General features: G+C 41.9%; 1 protein-coding gene across 36 annotated transcripts in view; it reads right to left on the bottom strand.

Moving 5' to 3' along the window:
• Epb41l2 (erythrocyte membrane protein band 4.1 like 2) overlaps positions 1–22,580 on the bottom strand; it is a 171,032-nt gene extending 148,452 nt beyond the window's left edge. For 30 of the 36 annotated variants that reach the window (XM_075947344.1, XM_075947335.1, XM_075947313.1 and 27 more), the window contains exon 1: positions 22,404–22,540. The gene's annotated coding sequence lies outside the window, so the exon portion shown is untranslated. Of the gene's footprint in view, positions 1–22,403 lie in introns of all 36 variants that reach the window. The other 6 variants (XM_075947354.1, XM_075947272.1, XM_075947124.1 and 3 more) reach the window with 3 other exon arrangements.
• Positions 22,581–25,050: the final 2,470 nt, after the last annotated feature.

The raw sequence follows: 25,050 nt of genomic DNA on the forward strand, positions 1-25,050 counted from the left end.
TGCTCTTTTGCAAAATCCTGGTTTAATAAGCACACTATAAAAAACATCATGGGAATGACTGGAGATATTTAAATATACCATAAATTTGATATTAGAGAATTTCTGCCAATTGACTGTTATAAAAACAGCAGTGCGTTGGTAAAATGTGAAGTTCCCTTTTTCACAAATACATAATAAAGATGTAAAGATGAAAGGCTTTCGCTCCATAACTTAATTGAGTGAAAAACACACTTGAAAGTAATATAAGCACATAATGTAGCCAAGTAACTAGTTATTTACCAATGGCTGCTAAAAAACATTAGGTAAGCCTGATAGAAATTCTTATATATCCAAGTATAGCCCTGATCCAGCTTCATCCCAAAGACAGCCAGCCACAAGAGTTATCTTTTGTTTTCATAATGATTTGTGTATGTGTGCGGTGTTGTATGACCACCGTGCATGTGTGGGGGTCAGAGTCACTTTCCTTCTGCCAAACAGATTGCAGGGATTGAACTTAAGTCATCAGGTTTGTGGGCAAACCATGTCATTAGCCCTACTACAGTATCTCCTGATGAGAGGCAATAAAAATTAAATGAAAGAATGAAGGACTCACACAGACACACAGACACACACACACACCCCTCCCCACAAACTAACCTTGAATCTCATAAGTCTAGGCTATTATTTATAGGAACGCAAAAGACACAAACATATTAAGAATTACCACAGACATTGATGCATCAAGAATACAGAGACAGAAAATCCCATAGAACAAAGAAGTTCCAACAAACTGAAGAAAAGAAAGAAATAAGCCACATATTAAAATACTCAACGGCCAGTCAGGCCTATGTCTTTAATCTCCTAGCACTTGGAAGGCAGAGGTAGGAGGATCTGGGTTTAAGGCTGGCCTGATCTACATAGTAATTTCCAGGATGAGAAACCCTGACTCAAAAAAAAAAAAAAAAAACATCCAAGGGCCACAGCAATCAAATTAATATAAATGTTACTCAGAGGCCATTTTGAATAACAAAAAAAGACTTAAAACAACTTGACAAATATGGACCCTGAATATCTGATGACATTAAAGAAAGCTCTTTAGGTGTGGGGGTTGTTATTTGTTATAAGCTTGAGTGGTGTGGGGATTTTTGCCGCTATTGCTGTTTTGGTTTTGTATTTTGTTTGTTTGTTTTTCTTGCTTTCTGAGCTAGGTTGTCATCTCAATATGCAGCTCTGCTAGTCTGGAACACACTGACCTGACATCCACAGAGATTAGCCTGCCTCTGCCTCCCAAGTGTTGGAATTAAAACTGAGCTTTTTAGATGTAATTATGGAATTGTGGCTTTAATTTTTTAGGTACTTATCCATCACAGATTTAAAACCAACAACAAAAAAAGTCAAACAATGGTGGTACACATCTTTAATCCCAGTACTCGGGAGGCAGAGGCAAGTGGATCTCTGTGAGTTTGAGGCTAGCCTGGTCAATGAAGAGAGTTACAGGACAGTCAGGGTTACACAACAGAGAAACCCTATCTCAGAAAATGAAAAACGAGACAGAGAAAGAAAAGGAGAGAGAGACAGAGACAAAGAGAGAGCGCTTGCACGTGCAACCATGTCTGATAATTACTTTACGATAATTCAGTACAGGTGCTAGAGAAGTAACTCAGCAGTTAAAAGCCCTAGTTGCTCTTTCAGAGGATTTGAGTTTGGTTCCCACACCGATCAGCTCACAAATGCTTGTAACTCCAGAAGACACCTCTGGCGTCTGAGAACATCCATATACACCCATATACACATAGCACGTACACACATAAACACATAAGTAAATAAAAGTAAATATTGCATTTTTTTTTCATTTTTTGTTTTGAGGTGCGTGTGTGTGTGTTAAAATAATCTGGTACAGATTTAGGGGAAGACATGTGGGTTAGATGCCACAGAAAAGAAACTAGATTAGTCATTATGTTGATAATCAGATGAAAAATGGTATGTGAGATTCATTCCTCCATGCTTTTTATACTATTATAAAAAGTACTTGTTTTAAAAAGAAATACAGTCGAAGACATAATTACATCATCTTCATCTATCATATAAATCCCTTCAACTGCTACCTAAAAATGAGACAACCAAAATACATAACAGAACTAGCAAAAAATACCAGCATTGATAAAGGAAAGAAAAAGGATATGCCCTGTGCCACAAGTCTGATAACAGATGGAACAGGGAAAGATTCCAATGGACAGCAGTACAGCCCCATCCCAACTCAGAAATGCATCAGAAGACATGCGGGGGATGAAGGCACAGATGTCCATCACTTTACTGTCTCCTCTATTTCTGTATCTGCAACGTTCCAGTTAAAGAAACAGGGTGGGGAGTGATGAAGGAAGGGAAAGAAAAGAAGAGGGAGGGGAAGGGAGGAAGGAAAGGAGGCTAGCAACACCCTTCAGAGGCTCACTGCAGAGCAAATTTACTTGATTTCTTTACACATCTTGATTGCTCTCTAACTTGTCCTCTTCACACTTTAACCTTTTTACTTCCCACTGCCAAGAAAGAAGAGGGAAAAAATTAAGGATACTTCCTTGGTGGGTGGGAAATTTAAGCAACAAAACTGAACCATCCCTGTCACTGTGTGAGAGGAGACTGCTGTAACTGCAAGCCAGGTCTGTGGGCCACAGGACTATTAAGGCAGCTGTGCTTTCTCCCTTTGCTTTCAGAAAGCAAACCTAGACTAGAAACTCTTATGTAATTTGTGTTTGGATGTGTTGTTTGAGGAGATTACCTTCTCAGATCTGTAAGTGGTTCCATCTGTTTTTATCGGAAGTTTGGGTTAGGCTGACTTCAGAAAATGAAGGAAGGAATCATAGCATCCTTCAACTGGTTCTGGTACACTCCCTAGGTGGTATTAAGAAATAACAAAACCAGAGGGCTGGAGAGGAGGCTCACAATTGAAAGACCTGTCTGATCTTTCAGATGACCCAGATTTGAGTCACAGTACCCACACTGCAGTTCACAACTGTCTTTAACTCTAGTCCCAGGGGTTTCAGCGCCATCTTCTGGTCTCCACGAACAGACTACATGTGACATACAGACATACATGCAGTCAAAACACTCCTACACATAAAATAAGAGCACCCAACTGAAGACAAGTTCTCACTATCTACCAGTACCTTGGGCTACTGCCTTCACCAGGGTCTTTTTGTCTTTGTGACTTGTCAGCATTCCAGATGGACTCCACATTCCATTTCAGAGGCGGGGGTGGGGATCAACTAGGGTAATGGAGTAAGGGACAAAAGTGGAGATCAAGTTTCTCTTGAATATAGAATGTTGATTTAAAACTATTTGTAAATAAGCCAAGATTTTACATACACACGGCATAAAGGTAGAAGGGATAATATGTGAGAAATAGGAAGGTCCAGGTTAGGTAAGGAAGGTAGTGGAAAGTCAAAATACATGATATATCGAATGAAGACCATGGCCAAGGTGCTTGAATAAAAATGTCTACAAAACCCATGATACTGCATGATGAATGCAGTTAATTATTTTCCATGGTGGAAGATAAAGAGGAGTGGGCATAAAAACAAAGTATGATACAGTTGTACAAAAGGTCACAATGAAATCCATTATCTTGTATGAAAACTAAAAAAAAATGTATTTTAAAGGTAAAAGTTGGGTGCATGTAATCCCAGCATTTATGGGGCCGAGGCAGGAGAATTATTTATGAGTACAAGACCAGCCTAAACCACACACTGTGTCTCAGAAAAAAAGAGAAACAAAAGTAGACACTACCGGTCACCAACAACTCTCTGCCTGCTTGAATAACTTTCCCAGTCCTAACTCAAACCAGTCACAGAGTAAGTGACGAATCTCAACAGCTCTCAAGCTGCTGATAAAAACTCTCCTCCAGGGATCAAATGATTTCCTACTGCAATAAAGCAGAATTGGCTGAGGGTGGGAGGAGCACGAATACAAACAACTTTGAAGGAGCTTACAGTCTTCAGGATAATACAAGACTACGTATTTAGAACAGAAGGGCCTAGACCTAAACAGCCAGGTTCAAAGCCCTGCTCTGTCTTTAATCAACAGAATGACCCCAAGAATTCTTAATTCTGTTAAGTTTCTGGTAGAGGTATCTTACCCTTTTAGCCTGAAGATCTGGTAGAGGTAAAAGGTCTCTCTATGTGGTTGGCTGTTTTGCTTTTTTTTGATCTTCAGGTTGAACCCCAGTATCTGGCACTGGGTTTTTATTATTCATGCTACAAACAATTTCTACCAAACTGTGTTACCACAGTACTCAATCAATCAAGTCAAACTGTCATGCCAGGCACCCAGGAAGGATCAAGCAAGGCCATCTGTTATCAGTGCTCATGATTCAATGCCTTTACTAAGAGATTATCATTACATGGAACTTACAGTGCACACTAATATAAAGTGACTTTCACCATAAAAAGCCCACTTACTAGTTAAGGAAAGCAATGCTGGTCAAACATAAACATAAAACCTTTGCCAACAGAAAGAAAAGTATCTCATTTCTTTTAGTTCTCACACGAACCACAGACCATCAAAGGACAGAAGGGAAGAAAGGAAGAAAAGGGGGGGAAATATAAAATAAACTCAAATTGGAGCCAGGCAGAGTATGTATATACATCAACATAACCTTAAGAATGTACTAGCGGTGGGGGGTATGGCCCTCCGGTCAGGAAACAATATATGTGAGAATAAAAAAAGAATTAAAAAAAAAAGACTACACAAATGGCCAGGTATGGTAGTGCACTTTGATACCAGCACTTGGGAGACAAGAAAGATCTCTGTGCAAAGGAAAAGAAACAGGACAATCTCTGTGAATTTGAGGCCAGCCTGGTCTACATAGTAAGTTTCAGAACAGTCAGAGGTACACAGAGACCCTGTCTCAAAGAGAAACATACACTACAATTAGATCTCAACTGCTTTGTCTTGGAGATCACTGAGAATTTCTCTGACACAGTTTACTTCTGTACTGTAGTCTGTTCCATTGCTAGTACTGACTAAAGCATACACAACGCTATATTTGAACAAACCTGCTTTCAGTGACAAGGACAATACTCAGATATTTATTTCAAACACATGACAACTAAATATGTTATAAATGAACTACTTAGTAATGCAAAAAAGAATCTGTTATGAACATGAACCTTGGATACCATGTAGTACATAACAGGGCTCCCCACATTATTTACATAAGAAACTGTATGATGTTTAGGATTTGCTTCAAAATATTATGGGTAAGCAGTGGTGAGAGTCAGGGAGTGGAGAGGAAATACACATGAAACACTTCCAGGCTAGCACTGCTAACTGCTGAGGGCTCTCTATTATAGTTCGCTCTACTCCTAAACATACTGTAAACTTTCCAAACAGAATGCAAAAAGGAAGCAGAGAAGGACATGTCGGCACATGTCTAAAATCTCAGCACTGGAAAAGTGTGTGGAGAACCAGGAGTTCAAAGCCAGCTTCAGCTAGAGGCCAGAGACTGTCGTGAGAGTGCCTCAGGCAAAAAGGCATCACTTTTCCATAACTGATAATGTTATGCCAGGTACTACCTCCAAATTAAAGAAGGCCAGCAGATATTTTTTTTAAAAAAAATGGCTTCAAAAAATTACATACAGACATACAAAGAAAAAAGTTCTTAAAAAGAAAGCATCTTCCACTGTTGTCCTGTGTGTTGCACAGAACAGGTAACACGCAGGTCACAGATCCACAGAATGGTCTAGAATCCACCCTAAGTCTTTTAAGCTCATAGCACCAAGGATGAAAGTGAACTGGTACCGTCAGGCAAGTCACATCTGCACTGCACGTGCACCAAATTGACAGCCCTTTGCAGAAGTTAAAAACACCCTCCCTCCATAGACCTCATTTGCTTCCTGTTTCAAGGTGGGGGCACTTAGGGAGAAACTAGTGTTTTCACATTCCCATATGTACCTAATTTAAAACAGACATGCTTGGCATTAGGAAAATAAAGACATAAGTTTTACTGGTTTTGAGTTTAATGGCCATGATCCAAAACCAGTTCTGGCTACAAGGATATAGGGAAATCTTGATTTCTTCTTTAGACAGGCTCAAATCATTACCTGACACTCTTAACTTTTCCTACACATAATTTTTATCTAGTTTATGGAGGAGAGAAAGTTTTTCTTTTCTTCATTAAAAGGAGTGAATTACAAGGATACTTTTCCAGGAAGCCATTAACTTAGCTGCTTTTCTTTCTACTGCAGAAGCGCTTAAGCAGATTAGAAGCCCTGAAAAAAAAGCACCAGAGTATCATAATAAATACAGGCTCCCAAAGCCTCGGCAGACTATGAACACTGTCTAGATACAACCAGGGCCACGTTTGCTTTTCAAACACTTCTGAAAGCATTTGGCATCATTTTCTAATAACCCCCACAGCACTAGACTTCCTTGTTTTTTCAGTAGTATTTCAAAACCTTGACACATTTATTGAGCTATTTTTGGAAGACCTCAGTCTGTCTACCTTCAGGGCTCATGATGCAAATATATAAAAGCTACAGGACATCCCTTTAGCTACAAAACTTGGCAGGCTTCCTGGGTCTCCAAGAAAATTCCAATTAGCTACTTTATGAGGAGCAAGAGCACAACGGAGAAGGAACAACTGTAAGCAAAAGAGACTGGCCATGCCTGTCGGTCCATTTCTGAACCACTGAGTGACTTCCACTTAACCTCTTCCTGGCTTCTTGCTTTCCTTACCTGTCATATCTCCTGAACAGAACTTAAAATAATAAATAAATAAATCCTTACAGTCAAATGACAAAATGTTCTAAGAATTTCTGTTGGGGAAAAAAACTAACTTTAAAATTAATAGACACTAAAGAGAAGAATAAAAGAAGCAAGCCGGGTACTCCTATAATCCAGTACTAAGAAGACTGAGCCAGAAATCTGGGCTGCTTAGGGAGACGCTGTGGGAAGGAGAGAAGGGAAACACTTGGAAAAGTCTGTCACAGTCAGCACGTAACTGCACTATTACCAAGAAAAAGGAAAAAAAAGAACTGTATGAAAGCATGACCAAAAAAATTCTTTCTTGGAACCTACCCAATGTGATTTTTTTGAAGGGTTCTGTTTTTACCTGAAGTAGAATCTCAAGCAGCCAAAGCTAACGTCACACACACTATAAAAGCGAAGGTGAATAGAACTCTGCCTCCATCTTCTCATTCCTAAGTGACAGAATTGTAAACACGCCCACTATGCCCCATCTTTTTTTCCTGTTGCACAACAGAACCAAGGGTCTCACTAGACAAATGCTCTACATTGGGCTATATACCCAGCCCTGCGATGCATTTCTAACTTCAGTAATCTGTGCACCTTTTAAAACTTTCCTAAATCCTGTATTAAATATTTAATCTTTGTCTTTAAGTCGCATTAAAATGTGCATCCACTTCGTCGTTAGACTTAATAGCAATGAAGTAAGAGCTGCAAGGGTTTTGTGGTCTGAGTTGGTGAGGACAATTGACCAGGACTCTTCCTTTGTGTGAGGTAGCCTTTGTCGACCTTTCTACCCATGTACTAAATTCCCCAGGTTTCCAGAGGACCCAGCTGGTCATTTCAAGTATAAAGATACCTTTGCATCGGGTCAAAGTCTGTGGAGAACTAAGTGAACAGTTTAAAACAATTGTAGATGCGTCCTCTACTATTCTTTAATATATTCCTGGAATTAATAATCACAACAGCCCTGGAGGATGCAGAGATAGGTGTAACCAAAGACTGCTTGTTCGTTCCCCAGCTACCCAGACCCAAATAATTACACAGAAACTATATTAATCACAACACTGCTTGGCCAATGACTTAGGTGCACTCCTAGCTAGCTCTTACATCTTAAATTACCCTATTTCTATTATTCTGTGTATCGCCATGAGGTTGTGGCCTATCAGGCAAGGTTCCAGCACCTGTCTCCTTTGGCAGCAACATGGAGTCTCTGTGGCTCTGCCTGATCTATCTGTGTATCTCTGTTCAGATTTCCAACCTGGCTGTATTCTCCTAAGGCATTGGCCAAAATAGCGTCTTTATTAACCAATGGTAATAAAACATATATTCACATCAGATAGGCATGCAGATAGGTGGTGTGCAAATCAAAACTTGCATTTCGCCAATGACACAGCACTACTTGCTGAAAGTCCAAATGAGTTGCAGGCCATGGTAAATAGAGTGATGGAAGAAAGTAAATGAAACCCTTGGCATGAAAGTAAACATTGAGAAGACTGAGATACAACACATGGGAAGAGCTCACAAGGATTTTAACAGTGTAATAAAGAATCAGAACCTCAAGCAAACAGTCAGCTTTGTCTATCTGGGAGGAAACCTCAGTTCAAAGGAGGGAACTATTTCAGATGTCAATAGGCAGATACGGGAGCGAGGGCTGCATTCCAGGTACTAGGAAAGGTTTGGTCAGCAAGAGACATAACAGTAACAAAATGACAAGTATATGAGACCCTGCTCTTGAGCTGTCTTCTTTACAACTATGAAACCTGGACAATAAAACGCTCCTCAGAACAGTGGCTGAATGTGTCTGAGATAGCATGTCTCAGGAGGATTCTAGATGTCACATGAAGAGATAGGCTGTGGGATAATGGCATTAAGAAACATCTCCATCTACAGAAGGAAGTCAACTACAGGATATGGCAACGGCACTTCAGATACTTTGGCCATATTATGAGACCCTTGCAATATCTTCTCTGATACAGAACATAGGCTCTAAATTTATTTATAAACCTCTACACCCACTGGGCAACTTAACATGAACCACACACTTGCAGCTATTAGCTCTTATTCCTAGATGGCTGGGCCATACAGACACTCCTACTCTACAACTTTACTTAGGATCCCTTTTACACCTCAACATCTCCAAAATCCACTCACAAACATCCTTAACATCCATATTCACATTACTTAAAAACCTCCTCCTAATTACACCTTACCTAGCAATGAAGATTTTTTTCACTTTGCAGTACAGTTGTTCTAATGCACAGATAAAATTCAGATTTATATATGGCACTATGTGTCCGTTTAAAGACAGGCAAATTAAGAATTTACTATTCTAAAATAAGACTCATTTCTGAAAGGTACATATTCACTAAATCTGTGGCTACTGTGTTTTGTTAAATTTACTTCAGATATATAATTATATCATATATAAACAGTTTATATCAAACTAATTCTTGAACTACCACAGGAAACATACCTGTATGGTATAAATAAGTGTCCTGACCTCTTCTAAGAAGTGCTTCTTCTGTTCAATCAGTCCTGTACTCTATTGACTCATTTACCTGATGTTTCTATGTGCTTTTACACATAGTCAGGAAATAGATAGAAATAGTTTTATTATGGCTGCAATATGTTTGTGTTAAGTACCACAATAATCCTCTGAATTTTATTTTTAACAAATACAAAACCATAAATCCAGACAATTGAACATAGGTTAATTTCTACTTCCTTAAAAATAAAACTAGCTGAGGTCATCCTTGTGGATTCCTGGGAAATTCTCTAGTGCCAGGTTTCTTGCTATCCTCATAATGGCTCCCTCAACCAAAATGTCTCTTTCCTTGCTCTCATCTCTGTACTTCCCCATCTCGACTATCCCTTCCCTCAAGTTCTCCTCTCCACTTCCCTTCCTCCTATTTCTGCCCTCCCTTCTCCCCCAACCACCATGCTTCTAATTTTGTCAGGAGATCTTGTCTCTTTCCCCTTTCCAGGTGGATCTATATATGTTTTTCTTAGGGTTCATCTTGTTACTTAACTTCTCTAGGGTCATGGACTATAGGTTTGTTATCCATTGCATTATAGCTAGTAACCACTTACGAGTGTGTACATACCATATCATCTTTCTGGGTCTGGGTTACCTCACTCAGGATGTTTTTTTTTTCCTAGTTCCATCCATTTGCATGCAAATTTCAAGGTGTCATTGTTTTTTATCACTGAGTAGTACTCCACTGTGCAAATGTATCACATTTTCTTTATCCAGTCTTCATCTAGGTTGTTTCCAGGTTCTGGTTATTACAAATAATGCTGCTATGAACATAACTGAACAAATGTCCTTGTAGTATGATTGAGCATCCTTTGGGTATATATTGCTGGGTCCTGAGGTAGGTTGATTCCCAATTTTCTGAGAAACTGCAATACTAATTTCCAAAGTGGTTGTACAAGTTTGCATTCCCACCAGCAATGGAGGAGTGTTCCCCTTACTCCACATCCTCTCAGGCATAAGCTATCATTGGTGGGTTTTTTTAATCTTAGCCATTCTGACTAGTGTTGAGATGGTATCTCAGAGTCCTTTTGATTTGCATTTCCCTGATGGCTAAGGCTATGTCTTTCAGCCATTTGAGATTCTTGAGTATCCTGTTTATTTCTGTACCCCATTTTCTAACTGATTATTTCAAATTTTGATGTCTAATTTCCTGAGTTCTTTATATATTTTAGAGATCAATCCTCTGATGTGAGGTTGGTAAAGATCTTTTCTCAAGCACTAGACTGCCTTTTTGTCTTATTGACTGTGTCCTTTGCTTTACAGAAGCTTCTCAGTTTTAAGAGGTCCCATTTATTTATTGCTGCTGTGCTGAGAGGGTGCCTGAAATGGCCTTGCCCTGTAGCCAGATTGATGAATATCTCAGATATCATCAAAGACCCTTCATCCAGCAACTGATGGAAACAGAGGCAGAGACCTGCAGCAGAGCACTGGGCTGAGCTCCCAAAGTCCAGTTGAAGAGTAGGAGGAATGAGAATATAAGCAAAGAGGTCAAGACCATGATGAGGACACCCACTGAAACAGTTTACCTAAGCTAATGGGTGCTCACCAACTCCAACTGGACAGGGAAGGAACCAGCATAGGACCAAACTAGACCCTCTGAATATGGGTGACAGTTGTATGACTGGGGCAGACTATGGGGCCACTGATAGTGGCACCAGGATTTATCCATACTGCTTGTACTGGCTTTTTGGGATCCTATTCTCTTTGTATGGATACCTTGCTCAGCCTAGAGGTAGTAGGGATGGCCTTGGACCTTACCCAAAACTCTGTGCTTTATCCTCTTTTATCAGGTGGAGGGAATGGGAGGAGGGAAGAGAGTGGGAACTGGAATTGCTATGTAAAATGAAAAAAGACAGTTTGTTTTCTTTTTTAAGAAATAAAAGTAAAAAAAAAATTAATGTTAAAAACAGGAGGGAAAGCTAGGTTTGGGCAGTAATCTCAGGAGCCTGAGGCAGGAGAACCACTAAGAGTTCAAGGCCAGCTGGGCAAAAAAAAAAAAAAAAAATGGGGGGGGGGGCATAAGAAAAGATAAGCAAACAGAACAGTGGGAAATGGAAAGCAAATGTGCAAAACGTCTGACTTAGAAATTGTAACCTGAATTACTGCTTTGGGGAAACCCAAAAGGAACTAACAGCTGAAGTCCCAAGCATCTTAGGCCTGTAGGTTCCAGGTACCTCTGAGGGCCTGAGGTATAACACAGAGTTAATACAGACTTTGAAGGGCTGCCAAATATGCCTTCAAGCTTTGTGGGTAAGCAATCTCCAGCCTGGAAACCTATACAAGCCAAACGTAAAAGCCGCCAACTGAAAATGGAAGAGTACTTTATGACACACCGGCGTCTTAAACTGACCTCCCTCACGCTTACACCTTCTTGAACAACTGCTACATAATTTCCTGTGAACTCAGCGTTAAATCAAGAAACAGAAGCACAGAAGACACAGAACCCAGGAAGAAAGATGATTAGAAATTCCCCAAAATACAGAGGTTCCAGAAATAAAAAGCCCAGAAAGGATGGCGGAAGGGAAAGAGACATCAGTTAAGAGCTTGCTGTGCAAGCCTGAGGATCTAAATTCAATCCCCAGCACACACAAAATCCACATCTGGTGACACCTACTTACAATCCCAGCATTGGGAGAAAGGTGGGTCCCTGGAGCTCCCTGTCCAGTCTGGTCTAATATACACACTGACAGTAAAGACAGTGACCCCATCCACATGTGCATATGTATGTACACCTGTACACACACAGACAAATCTCAGATGGAAATCAAAAATTATTTTTGAGTCTAACTTCAGGAATATTTTTAACTTTTTTTAAATTTTATTATACATAATGTTATGCCTGCACATCAGAAGAGGGTACCAGATCTCATTATAGATGGTTGTAAGCCACCATCTGGTTGCTGTGAATTGAACTCAGAACCTCTAGAAATCAGTGCTCTTAACCTCTGAGCCATCTCTCCAGCCCCAATTGCAGGGATTTTATAGCTTCCAGAATAGCTGATATCAAGAAAACCAAACCAACAAGGCAAAAACAAAACAATCTTCAGGATAAAATATAATAGACTGTTTAGAGAAAGGATTTTTACAGTATAATCAAAGCACTTTACATGGTTAATCTAAGTTGAAGCATGGAAAGAGTGTGGATCTGTATGAAAGCAGATTAACAGAAGCTAACTCTAATCAAAATGTAAAGCAAATAGGTCTATTATTTATATGTGCAAGAAACTGGAGTGGCGAAACAGCAGCAAGACGGCTGCTCCGGCAATGAAACATCAACTGAAGCAACTACTCATGCACAAAAATACCTCCACATGGGCCGAGGACATCAGACAGTGGCTATTAAATGCCTGGGAAACCAAATTCTTGACTTCCAGCATGTCCTGTCCCCTTAAAAAATACACAAGCCTTTAACAAATAATAAAATGAAAAGTATTTCATCATTTTTTCAAAACTCAAAAAACAAGAAAATTGTGTTACTTAGAGACCAAACACAGCAGAAAACAAGATCAGAAGTATGGAAAGCCGTGGCCTCCAGGGAGCTGAAAGCCGTCAGGAAGACTTAGCTCTGGTCTGCCTGCTGTTTCCCTGTATTCCGAAATCACGTGAAAGTACTGCAGGGAGTGCCATGTCCACTGTGAATTAAATAGCAAAAAGTGTAAAACCACATGAAAGGAAACGCTAGTTGGGAAGGGGAGAAAGTCACACTTTATTTTTATGCTTTAAACTCTGGCACATTTTGCTTACGCTGGAAAAACAGATGAGGAGCATCACATGAAAGGCAAGATGAAGGTCATTCCCCACTTGAGTATGGAGATGTAGCTCTGCGATGTGCTTGGCAAGCATGCAGCCCTGGGTTCAATCACAGTAAGAGTAAAAACCGCACAATCCAGAGTAGTGCTCAGTCATGCTATACTCGATACTCAGAGCTTCAAGATCACATCTTAGGGAAGAAATGAGGGGCACAAAACCAGCCAAAAAACAAGCCTATCTCCTCCAAAAAACAGATGCTGAAGATGCCAACAGACTCCATGATGAAGTCCAGTTCTTAAGAACAGCATCAAATAACTTACTGGCCCTGTTGTACAAAACTAACATTCGGCCAACATGTACACGGAGTGAACTGAATAACTTGTTCAATCTTCAAGCCTGACCTTCTCTGTGAAATGAATTGCATACCAGCTATTCCAAAGGATTAAGGATACGAACCAGTTAAAATATAGTCCAAAACAGCCTTCTTATTTTCTGGTTTAGTTTTCTGGAACTTCTCTTTCTTTTCTAACATGCCACTGATTGTGGATGGTTCTGCCCTTGGTTACTTATAATGGAACCAAGAAAAGAAAAACAAGACAGCCCATAAGACCAAACAAACCTATCTATTCTATGACAGCCCCAGAAGATATTGGCCAGGAAAGCGGCTTAGGGGGTAAAAGGGCCTGCAACCAAGTCTGAAGACCTGAATTCAACCCCTGAAACCCACAAAGAATTCATTCCCATAAACTGTCCTCTAATGGCCACAGGTGTGCCATGGTTCATGCAAGCCTACCTACACAGACATAAACCCACATAATAAATAAATGTAGAAACAAATCTTTAAGCAACATGTGTCAAATAAAAGCCTATGCTTAGGGAATAATTGTACAGGAACTGGAAAAAGAAAGAAAAATCAGATCATTTTTCTAGATCTAATAACAAATCAAAAGAGAATACAGGGCACGGGAATAGGTTACTACATACAGCGAAAACAGCACAATTCAAGCTGTGGTTAACACTCAGGACAACAAATTAGGCTTCTTCAACAAATAAGCGAGAGGAAAAATAAGAAATAAAGAGGCAGATAGACATATCAATGAACTGTATGTTCAAATCTTAATTGGATCTTGATCCAAAGAAAACTTCAATTATTGACACCTGGGAGAATAGAGATGGTTAAGAGCATTTGCTACTCTTGGAGAGGACCTAGGTTCCATTCCCAGCACCCAAGGTACCTCACAACTGTCTACAACTCTGGTTCCAGGGAATCCAACATCCTCTTCTGGCCTCCCCAAGAACCAGGCAGACATGCATTGAGGCGGACATTCATACACGTAAAATAAAAAAATAAGATAAAACTTTTAAAAATGACATTGAGGGCTAGAGAGATGTCTCAGTGGTTAAGAGCACTGGCTGTTCTTCCAGAGGTCCTGAGTTCAATTCCCAGCAACCACATGGTGGCTCACAACCATCTGCAATGAGATCTGGCATCCTCCTCAGGCATGCGGGCATACATGGAGGTAGAATGTTGTATACGTAATAAATAAATCTTTTTTAAAAAAATAAAAAATGACATTGATTAAATTGACACTTGACTAGTTGAGCACAGTAGGTATATACCTATAATCTCAACACTCAGGAAGCTGAGGCTGGAGGATTACAAGTTAAAGACAACTTGGGCTACATAAAAAGAGTTTGAGACCAGACTGAACTACAAAATTAGTTTGAACTCCATGTGGGCTACACATTGAGACCCTGTCTCAGTGCCTCCCACTTAAACCTTTGGCACGCTGATTAAGAAATCAAAGCAGCTGGAGCTGGAGAGATGGCTCAGCGGCTAAGAAAACTTACTGCTCTTGCAGAGCGCCTCAGTTTGGACCACACGTGCCTAAATTAGGCAGCTCACAATATGGAATTGCAGTTCCAGGGGACTCTTACAACATCTTCTGACCTCCAACGACAACCACAAACACTGTGAACACACTAACATTCAGGCGCGCACACACACCAATCATGAACATAAATAAAAATGAACAACCCTGTGACTTTGAGAAATGTTTAGCATAATGATGGTGTCCAATTAAGGTTACAAGATAATGCTTATCATCTAAAACTGAAATCAAAAGGAAAAAATACAATTGTGACATCTGGTAATGATCAAAATGACCAAACAACCAAGATTAGCTCACTGTGCCCAGAGATGCAAGAGGTGGTCAGACTTGTTTGTTGACCATTTTTACATGGTATACACACTTCTCTACCTTCTGTGAGTCCTCAAACCCCATTCTTTCTCAGCATTTAAAAGGTCTATCAATACTGCTTGCCAATAAAAGCTTCCATTTTCCTTTCCTTTCTTCAAAATCCCTAGGACTTTACAGCTTGAGCCTGTCCTGATAGGATGATGCATAATGAAACAGAAAGGAAGAAATGAACATCATGCTGAAAAAACAAATAATATAGAAATCAGGCCCAGCTGCGGGCTATGGGAGTCTAAAACTAGGCTTTAGACAATGAAGCAACTGCTTAACAGTAGATGAGGAAGTCTAGAGTCAAAGCAGAGGGAGAACACGTCCATCATGACCCTGATCATGACCCAAAAGTTACGGTCACAAAGGGAAAGGCAAGAATGACTGCTACCAAGGAGGAAAGCCCTACTGCAAGCATCAGCCGCTTTACGTTCACACTGACCCAGGCGGTTTCCACTTTTCAACTGCTATTCAATAAATGGAGAATAAATTTAGTGTTCAGTTCACCCAGCGCACGGGAACGAAATGGTCTAGAGCGCTGGTTCACAAGCTGTGGGTCCTGCCCCCACGCACCCTGCATATTAGATATTTACAGTACAACTCACAGCAGTAGCATGTTTACTGCTGTGAAGTAGCAAGGAAATAATTTTATGGCTGGGGTCACCACACATGAAGAACTGTATCAAAGGGTGAGGGCATTAGAAAAGTTGAGAACCACTGGTTTAGGGGTAAAATAAAAAAGAAATGGAGGGACCTGAGACAAGAAAGAATTAGCAAAAATACAATGCAACCCTGTCTGGCTGACAACCCAGCCAGAGGAGTATGGATCCAGGGTTGCCACCACCCTCCAAGTTTCCTACCCAAAATAAAGGTATTTATGTTAGATTAAAATTAAACGCTATACTGAGGAAATATATGTCTGCAGGTATATTTCACACATAAAACAATGTATTGGATTTATAAAGGTTACATTTTACTGTGTTGTTTGCCAGAGTTTAAACAATCAGTAAAACAGCCCCTTACTATGAGCCTTGTTACAAGTGAACTCCAACTACAGGGAAAAGATGTCGTAACACAGCATATGCAAACATTTTATACTCAGGATCTGTCACCTATGGCAACACTACAAAAAGACTACATTCTCCCTGAATTGTTGAAACCAGATCCCAAGAGTTTTACTACATACTTACCACTTTGTGCATTACTTTAAAAAAATGGACAAGATTAAGTCAATAATTTTGTAAAAGTTCAAAAATGCTAAAGATACCGTACTAAAAATAGTTTTAAAAAGGGATTTCAGCCATAGGAAATTCTAGCCTCATATCAGACTGCATTTCCACACAGATAACTGGTTCCTGACTACTGCAAAAAAATGTGCTTACCACAAAATCACATGCGACCCACTGGGTCTTTTCATAACCTAATAATTCTCACAGACGTCAGGCACTATGTGAAGCATTTTGTAGACACTGGCTCATCTAATCTCATAGCACTCTATGAGATAAGTAAGACTTTTACACACATACACACAAAATCACCATTAAAGAAACGCCTCTGTAAAATTCTTTGCTCAAAGTCCCTGGCAGAGTGGCAGCCTAGCCAACACCAAACAGCACAAATTTGTTAGTGACCCTCTCTAGTCAACAACTCTACCATGGGAAATTTCTAAGGAAATAAAGGCAGGCATTAAGCTCACAGGTAAGAATGTAAGCAGCTAAGATTGTCTATCAGAATTCAGTTTCACCTTGACAACAGCACAAAAGGGATCACCTACAGAATTCAATGGAAAGGAAGTAAGCACAATCAAGCAGGGGGGAAAAAATAAGTGACCGAAGTACAATAGCATAACAGAGAGGGAACAGGATGTCTCGGAAGACTTTGATTTCCTAATCTGACATTTAAGAACTAGACCTGGGGACACTGCTCTGCTGCTACAGTGCAGCCTTGGTTCAATCCCCAGCACCAAGTAACGGGTGCTCAAGGTCCTCCACTGCTCCACGTTCAAGGTCAGAAACCTTATCTGTAATGGTTACTTAGAAAACAAGGACTCAAGTAGATCTGCAATTTGAAACTTTTTTCTGATTCACCCCGCCAAATAATCTCATATCCATATTTTATCTTTCTCCGTGTGCCCTCACCTCTCACAGTAACCTCGTTCACGTACTCATTCACCCAAACATAACCTAACTCCTTGACTTATTAGAGTCCGAAGCATACTCCAAACAACACATTCTCACTAACCTTCTCTGTGTCCTCAGGGCAAGAGTGTGAATTAAGAAATGTCAAAGTTTCCTTCTGACCAAGTTTAGGGTCAGTGCATGTGTGTGTGTCTTCTTAAGAAGTAGCCTCTTTGGGAAAAAAAGGGGGGGAAAAAAGGGGGGGCGGGAGGAGACAAAGAACAATGGCAAAATATAAATCACATTTGAATGTCTTCAAACTAATGAAAGGAATACTGGTCAAACACTAGTGACTCTACAAAAATGAGCAAACCCAGCACTGTCGTTAAGTCTGATGGGTTCAGCTCCAAAGTGCATCCAGAGATCTGGAAACCTGAATTTAGGGTTTGAAAAAGATGGCTATAAGCCATTTTTTTCTCTATTCTGCCTCCTCTTACATGCCATGTTTTAAGACACCTAAAGGGTGCTAAATGAAAAACATGCTAAAAATTTTTTTAAAAAGTGAAGCATACTTAACAGTACTGAGAATATGAAATTAACTCTAGTCCATCTTGAGGGGGAAAAAACAGGAGAATATGAATGTACTGATAGGAAAATTAAAAAAAAAAACTCTCACTTTTTTTCCAAAAAAAAAAAAACTCTTGTTAAAATAAATGCTATTCCTCAAACCAGGAAAACAGTGTATATTGTATAGATGATTTACTATGCTAGACATGGAAAACACCCATTAAAAAAACTTACACAGATCCAAAGCCAAGGGGAAACTATAACCAGAGATTTTTTTTTTAAAGCAAGTTCTCTTTGTTATTTACATGTTGTTTCTCCCTAAGCTATGACCAATTTCTATCAAGTCAACCCAAGCTTTCAAGGAATGCCAGCACTTCAGAGATGGAGACAAGGAGTTCAAAGCTAACCTTAGCCACCTAGTAGGTTCAATGCCATCCTGAACTGGACGAGACTCTAGGTTTTTGTTGTTTGTTTAAATTATCTTTTTTGTTCTGTTTGGTAGAGACAGGGCCTTTCTATGTAGCCTTGGCTGTCCTGGAATTCACAACGTGCACCAGGCTGGCCTTGAGCGCAGAGAAATCTGCCTGCCTCTGCCTTCTGAGTGCTGGGATGGATGGCATGTGCCTCCAAACCGCTGCAGACCCTGTGTTTTGTTTTGTTTTTTAAATACTTTCAAGGCTGGTGAGATGGCTCAGCAGTTAAGAGCACTTGCTGCTCTTGTAGAGGATCGAGGTTTGATTTCCAGCTCCTGCAGATCTTAACAACCACCTGCAATTCCAGTGCCAATAGAACCAGCACCCTCTTTTGGCCTGTGTGAGCATTAGGCACTCACATGGCACACATACATATACACAGGTAAAATAATCACACACACGAAATAAAACAAACCTTTAAAAAAATATGTAAAAATGACAGTGAATTAATATTTCAACTAGCGAGTATAATATAAAGGTTCCCCATCTAACACATACATGTAAAATGTGTGTTGTGTATGTATATATTCCCTTCTACCTCATACAAAACACACAAATACACACACTTTACAGAAAAAACCTACCCCAAATGGTCAATTGTTTCTAGATACATTGGAGACAGTATTTTTTTTAATGACTTCTAAGCAACCACACTACTAATAGGTACTGTGATGGCCACATCCCTATGACACAAAGCACTCACTCCATCTTAGATTTTAGTTTGGGACACTTCCCAGACAGACAAATCAGAAATCTTATGAATATCAAGTTACTGGTTCATGCCAAAACATGGCCTTCCCAAAGGATGCTCTGTCTGCAATCTGTGAAGGAATCACATACAAATCCCCAATTTACTGGTATCTTCTAAAGAAGCAGAAAGGTCTGTGTGGAGGAGAGAAGGGAGGAGGCTAACACTAGATTTGCTGACTGCTAAAAGTTCAGCCCTGAGGTTTATTCCAAGATTCTATAAAAGAGCAGTAAATTAGGGTTTGGCTAGTCCTTGCTGACTATGGAAGCCAGAATAAACATTTACTAGAGGTATTTAAATCTACTAAGAGTACCCAGTGGTTAGGTACAGAAACTCCAATCTGAAAAAAACAGCAAGCAAGTCCACTGGAACTGTTTCTAAACAGAGGTGGGGTGGAGGAGATAGGCACATTTCCTTTGTTTTCTCTAACAAACAATACAGACTTCAGAAAGGCAACATGCCAGTTGCTGGTATTGATCTCTAAAATCTTCTGCTGCCTTACTTAAAAAAAAAAAAAAAAACTAGCAATTTATATTTTAAAAATGTCGACCCACAGCTACCTCAGTTCAAATAAAGAAAAAGTCCAGGCTTTACTGTGGAAACAGAAGCAAAAATCAAACCCTCAACTACATAAAATATGAACCCCACATTCCTAAACAAAATGGCAAAGATACAACCTTTGTAGGTCACTAGCCACAGCAACATGAGGTGGTGATTCAGAGCAGACTAAATGTTAAGCATAACTAGACAGAATTACTAGTTACAGAGAAAATTTACCAATAAATATTTTGGTTGAAGACTGCTTTGTCATCTTCGTAAGTATTTTTAGTTGAAAGCATGAGTTTGGGTAGCCCACGTGGACGTGGTTCTGATTTTTAAATATCTATTTCTTACATTCCGGTCACTGGATAGGTTTCTAAACTCAAATCTTCGGAACTGGCAATTTGGAAAGGGTAAACCACGAGAACATTACATTAAAAAGAAGAAGACACCACCCTCACCAACTCAGGTCAGCAAAGCGAAGCTGGTAGGCTAGTGTTCTCACAAACCTAAAGTTGGGTCTCCCTGGTCCAGATGCTCATGTAACAGGAAACACTGATGAACAAAATGTCTGAAGCCATTTCTCAAGGTATAGCAAGACTTCTGAGTTCCTTACTTTTCTATCTGTACTTATTTTGGGGTGGGTGGCAGATTCTTCCCCTAAAAGCTCCAAATGGGCTTCTTTCTAATTGGACCTAAAAATTCGGACTTTAAACATCCATAATCAATTATTATGAAGTACCCCATAGCAGTTTACATTTCTTACAGAAATACCAAACATGTCACTGAAAAATTTATTAAGATGAGTAATGTTAAATAATGGTACCGCTTTTGATTCTTTTAAACAACCCCCACCTAATTTAGAGTCCAAAAGCTTTGAGGGGTGTTATAGCTCAATCACCCCTACTTTTTTTTCTCTTGCACACAGTGTCCTACTTCTAGTAGAGGCAAACGATTAAAGAACTGTTATGATTAGGTCTTTCTTGGGGTCGGGGGAAGAGTTGCTTTCAAAGGAGAGAAAGTGTCCTCAGCAGTCAGTCTGTACACGAGACCACTACTGACTTCAGAGGGAATTCTTCTTGCAAAGTGAGGAAAGCAGAATAGGAGGAAATTAGCGAAAATCCACACCACTACTCTAAGCCATTACTACTCCTCCAGTTCTCCAACAGCCTCCAAAGCACACAGACGTCTGCCAGTGGCTCTCAAACTGAATTGTGGAAATGACCACCCTATCCCTGACAGGTGACACAGCCTCTCTCTTTAGACGTTTTGTCAAACTAGTGGCCTGATGAGAGACTTTCTGACCCTTACCAAGATACAGGATTATTTCAATGCAGCCCCCATCAGTGGCTGCCAAGGGCAAATCAGAGATTTCTCGTAGCAGGAGTCTGCAAACAAACTGAATGGTACTGTCCCTTACTCTTCCCCCCCAGGAAAACCTGTACAAATATTGAGAATTCTCAACCCCATCTCCCACAGCCAAGAAACGGATCAAGTTTCCCTCAAACCCATGGGGATATCTGACAGGGTAGGCTAAAAAAAAACTGTCAATTCAGTACTATAAAGAATACAGAGATAGCATACCCCACTAAAGAATTACAAAAACAGGAAGGGCTGAAAAAAGATGAATGGAGAAAAATGGGACAGAAGTTTTGTTGATGTTCTGTTGTTTTTGGTTAATCTCAATAAAAAGAGCATACAGCTCTGCTCACCAGACATTTCACATGCTAGAAAGTTCAAGTAACAGAGAAAACCTTGATTGCGAAAGGAGAAAACATATACACAACTCCCCTAGGTCCCACTTTCCCTACCACCCACCCAGGGACCTTTAAAAAACAGGGAATGTTGTTAAGGTGACAGAGATTTACTGAAATGAAGAGATTTGGTGACGGGCTTCCTCAGTTTGTACCGAAGGCTACACACAGAGACCACTCTCCAAAATAACACACTGTGGGCGAGAGCTCTTCTAACTTCACCAAAGCCAAAAAAAAAAAAAAAAAAAAAACACTTGGCCCCGCCAGAGGCTGGCATCTGGGGACACTTAAAGATTAACGTTCCCCGCAGACGTCTGGGATCAAGGATGGGGAGGGGGGTCCCCAGACGCCGACCTCAACGCCACCGGGCTCCGCTATTTCCTCCACCTCGTCCTTCCCCTGCAGCGCACCTAAATTGCTCCCATCCCTCAGCTGCCAGCGCAGGAGAAAAGGAAGCCATCAGTGGTTGAGGGCCTGGTGTCGGGAGCTGGAAGGCTCGCCGCCGAAAACGTGCGAGCTAGCCCGCAGCTCCCAGCCGGCGGGGGCGGAGGCGGAGGCAAAGGCGGAGGGTCGCCCGCGTGGGCCCGAGCTGCCGCGCGCGTGGGGCCGGCGCAGCGCCCTCCCAGACTCCCGCAGCGCCCACGCGCCCCTCGGGCCCGTGTCCGGCGACCCCGAGCCATGCTCGGGCAAGGCGCCGCCGCGGCTGAGCCCCGCGCCCAGGATGGAGCCGCGCGCCTCGGTTGCGGCTCGGCGGGGCCCCGGCGCGTGACCCCGAGGTGGGGACGGAGAGAGGGTGGACGGGCGCCGCGGTCCCGGCTGGGAGGGAGAAGGGCCCACAGCCGCCCCCTCCCCCGCCTGGGACAGCGGTCCCGGGCTTCCTGCCGGGGTCGACTTCCCGCCTGCAGCCCGAGGGGACGCCGCCCGCCACCCCGGAGCCCGCTCGCCTCCTTACCCGGACACCGCCCCTCTCGAGCTTGCTCGCCCCGAGGACACGTCCCGCTTCAGCCCCGGCCGCCGGCCCTCCGCGCCTGCCGCCTCCACCCTCCGCCGGGTTTCAAATTGAAATTCCCTGACTGGGGCCGTCAGAGAACTCAACGCGCAAACCCCGCCCCCTTCTGGCGGAAGCCCCGCCCCACATCCCCCCGCCCGGCACGCCCCGGGCACGGAAACCCCCGCGGGCAGACCACGCCCCCGAGGGCAGGCCACGCCCACGGCGCCGACTGGCGTGGGAGGGGGGGCCCTTCCCGAGGGATTCGCGCGGCTCCCAGGCCCAGTGCCCCGCCGCGGGGGCCCGATTCGGCCTCGGAGCGACCCTGGAGATAATGATTGCCAGTGCGTGTGTGCGAGGCGTTCTTTCTGTGAATCCTGGCCTTAAATGCCCTCTCAACTTCTAAAAGTTCTTTCTTCGAACTGCTTTCACTGACTAAACCTTCGCCGGGTGCCTATTTCGTGGGAGACAGTAGAGCAGGTCCAGGAAACCGAATAAGGAAAGCTGGGTCCCCCTCAGTCTCCTGTGAAAGAAGCGCTTTCACAGGAAAGGCTTGAAAAGAAACCATTTATTCTTCCTGTGGGAGAGGCAGGAGAGAGTGGGCAAACCCCGCGGAGGAGAGGAGATTTAAGCCTTGAGAGTCAGGATTTCTCCAGGCAGAGGCTTGGGAACCTAGGTTGCAAAGCAAACGGGGATGAGGCAATGTCTTTAAAAACAGAAAAATCTAACGGGTCAAATAATGGAAAGTTTTACACACACACACACACACACACACACGTGGATAGAATCTCCCCCAGGTCTTTTGTACAATCGGACCTCTATCTCTTTTTCTACTTATTTCATCTTTACTGAGTTGCATGTCAAGCTGTTAGTGTGAGCTCGTTGCCTCCAGCATCTGACCCCCCTCACCTGTGTTCCTCTAGTCATTTGCTTCCTCCTTTAGTGATTCACCTTCACCAAAATCACCTTTTCTTTCCTAACCGTTGTAAAATTAACAACATAAAATTAGCCCTAGGCAGTAAAGCCTTGCCTGCGAAGATACTTTCCAGGTAACAACAGGCATTCGTGTGTTCTATTAGTTGCTCCTCGCGATAACTATGAAAAAGTGAGGGAGGATATTATTTTTGCTACGTCAAAAAGAAAAGAGTAGGGGAACTAAAGTCACTTACTAACATCATTCTCGTAAGTAGTAAAATTATTGCAATAACGGCTAGCATTTGTTGTGCGCCAGGCACCTGGGTTGCTGTCCTTGATTGCAGTCCCAGACACTGAGTACACAGAGTGTGTGTGATAAGATGTGTATCAAGTACTGGAATCCTGATTACATTCATTTCGAGTGAAGAAGAGCTGGGAATTCATGGTCATCTTCTGTAGCTGCGAGGAAATACCTGAAATAAATAACTTAGAAGGGTTATTTTTGCTTACGGGGTCGTAGGTTTCTGTCCACGGTCCCTCAGCCCTCGGCTCTGGGTGGGTATCGAGGCGTCACGGTAGGGAGCGCATGGAGTAAAGCTTCTTACCTCCCTCGTGGAACCTGAGAAGTCAAAATTGAGAGACCTTGATATACCCTCCACTGATGTACCCCAAGGGACCTAATTTCCACCAGCTAGGCCCCACATGCAAAAGTTCCCACCTCCCCAGGCACCTTCAACTGGGAACCACGCCTTTCAACATTCAAGCTTCAGGGGAACCTTTAAGGCCCCCCGCTGCAAATTTCAAGTATTTATGCACCTTGAGGCTGATAAAACAAACTTCAGGGACTCATTATTTTCACAGACCTTGAAACTAAATATTTGCAATTTTGATTCCATGTTAAGAATAAGTGGAATAAGCTGTTTTCATTTTTGTGTATTGTCACAGACCCTCACTGTGTTGACAAAGCTGGCCTAGAATTCCTGGGTTTGAGCGATCTTCCTACCACAGGTAGCTAAATCCGCAGGTTTATACCACACCCCTGAACTTAAACCTAGAAGTTTGGGGCTCCATAGGTCTTGATGCACACAACTACGAAAGTGGCTTCATGGTGAGGAGTGCTGCTTTGCCACCATGAGAACCTGAATTCGGATCCTAGCATCCAGGTAACAAGGCAGGCATAGGATGGCAAGTGCTTACAGAGCTCCCACTGAGGTGGCAGACACGGAGGGGGCCGACACAGAGGGGGCCGACACCTAGGGGCCACCCTGAGGCTTGTGGACAAGCCTATACCAAAACACAGAAGGACCAAGTCCAGAGAGAAACCCTGCCTCAAAGGAACAAGCCTGAAAAGACAGAAGAGGACAATTGACACTCTTCTTAGGGTGTCGACTGCAGATGAACGATTTTTCAAAGACCATTGCAAAATGGTGAAATGAACATACGTATAAATGATATAACAATGTTATTATAAAAAGATAGTACTATGATATTCTCTGCTGTGCTGTGTAAATAATTTCTATATACTCTTTTTGTTTTCAGGGGGAAGAGGTTGAGACAATATATCAAGATCTTAGGTTCTGGAGAGTTCTATGTCATTTTAGAAGAGGGAACTGAACTGAGAAAAAGCCCCCTTCAGATTAGCCTGCGGGTAAGCCTTCAGTGATAGACTGTGAGGTGAAAGTATAAATGGAGTAAG

This window comes from Microtus pennsylvanicus, chromosome 1, assembly GCF_037038515.1.
Source record: "Microtus pennsylvanicus isolate mMicPen1 chromosome 1, mMicPen1.hap1, whole genome shotgun sequence".
In the NCBI taxonomy this organism is placed as follows: domain Eukaryota; kingdom Metazoa; phylum Chordata; class Mammalia; order Rodentia; family Cricetidae; genus Microtus; species Microtus pennsylvanicus.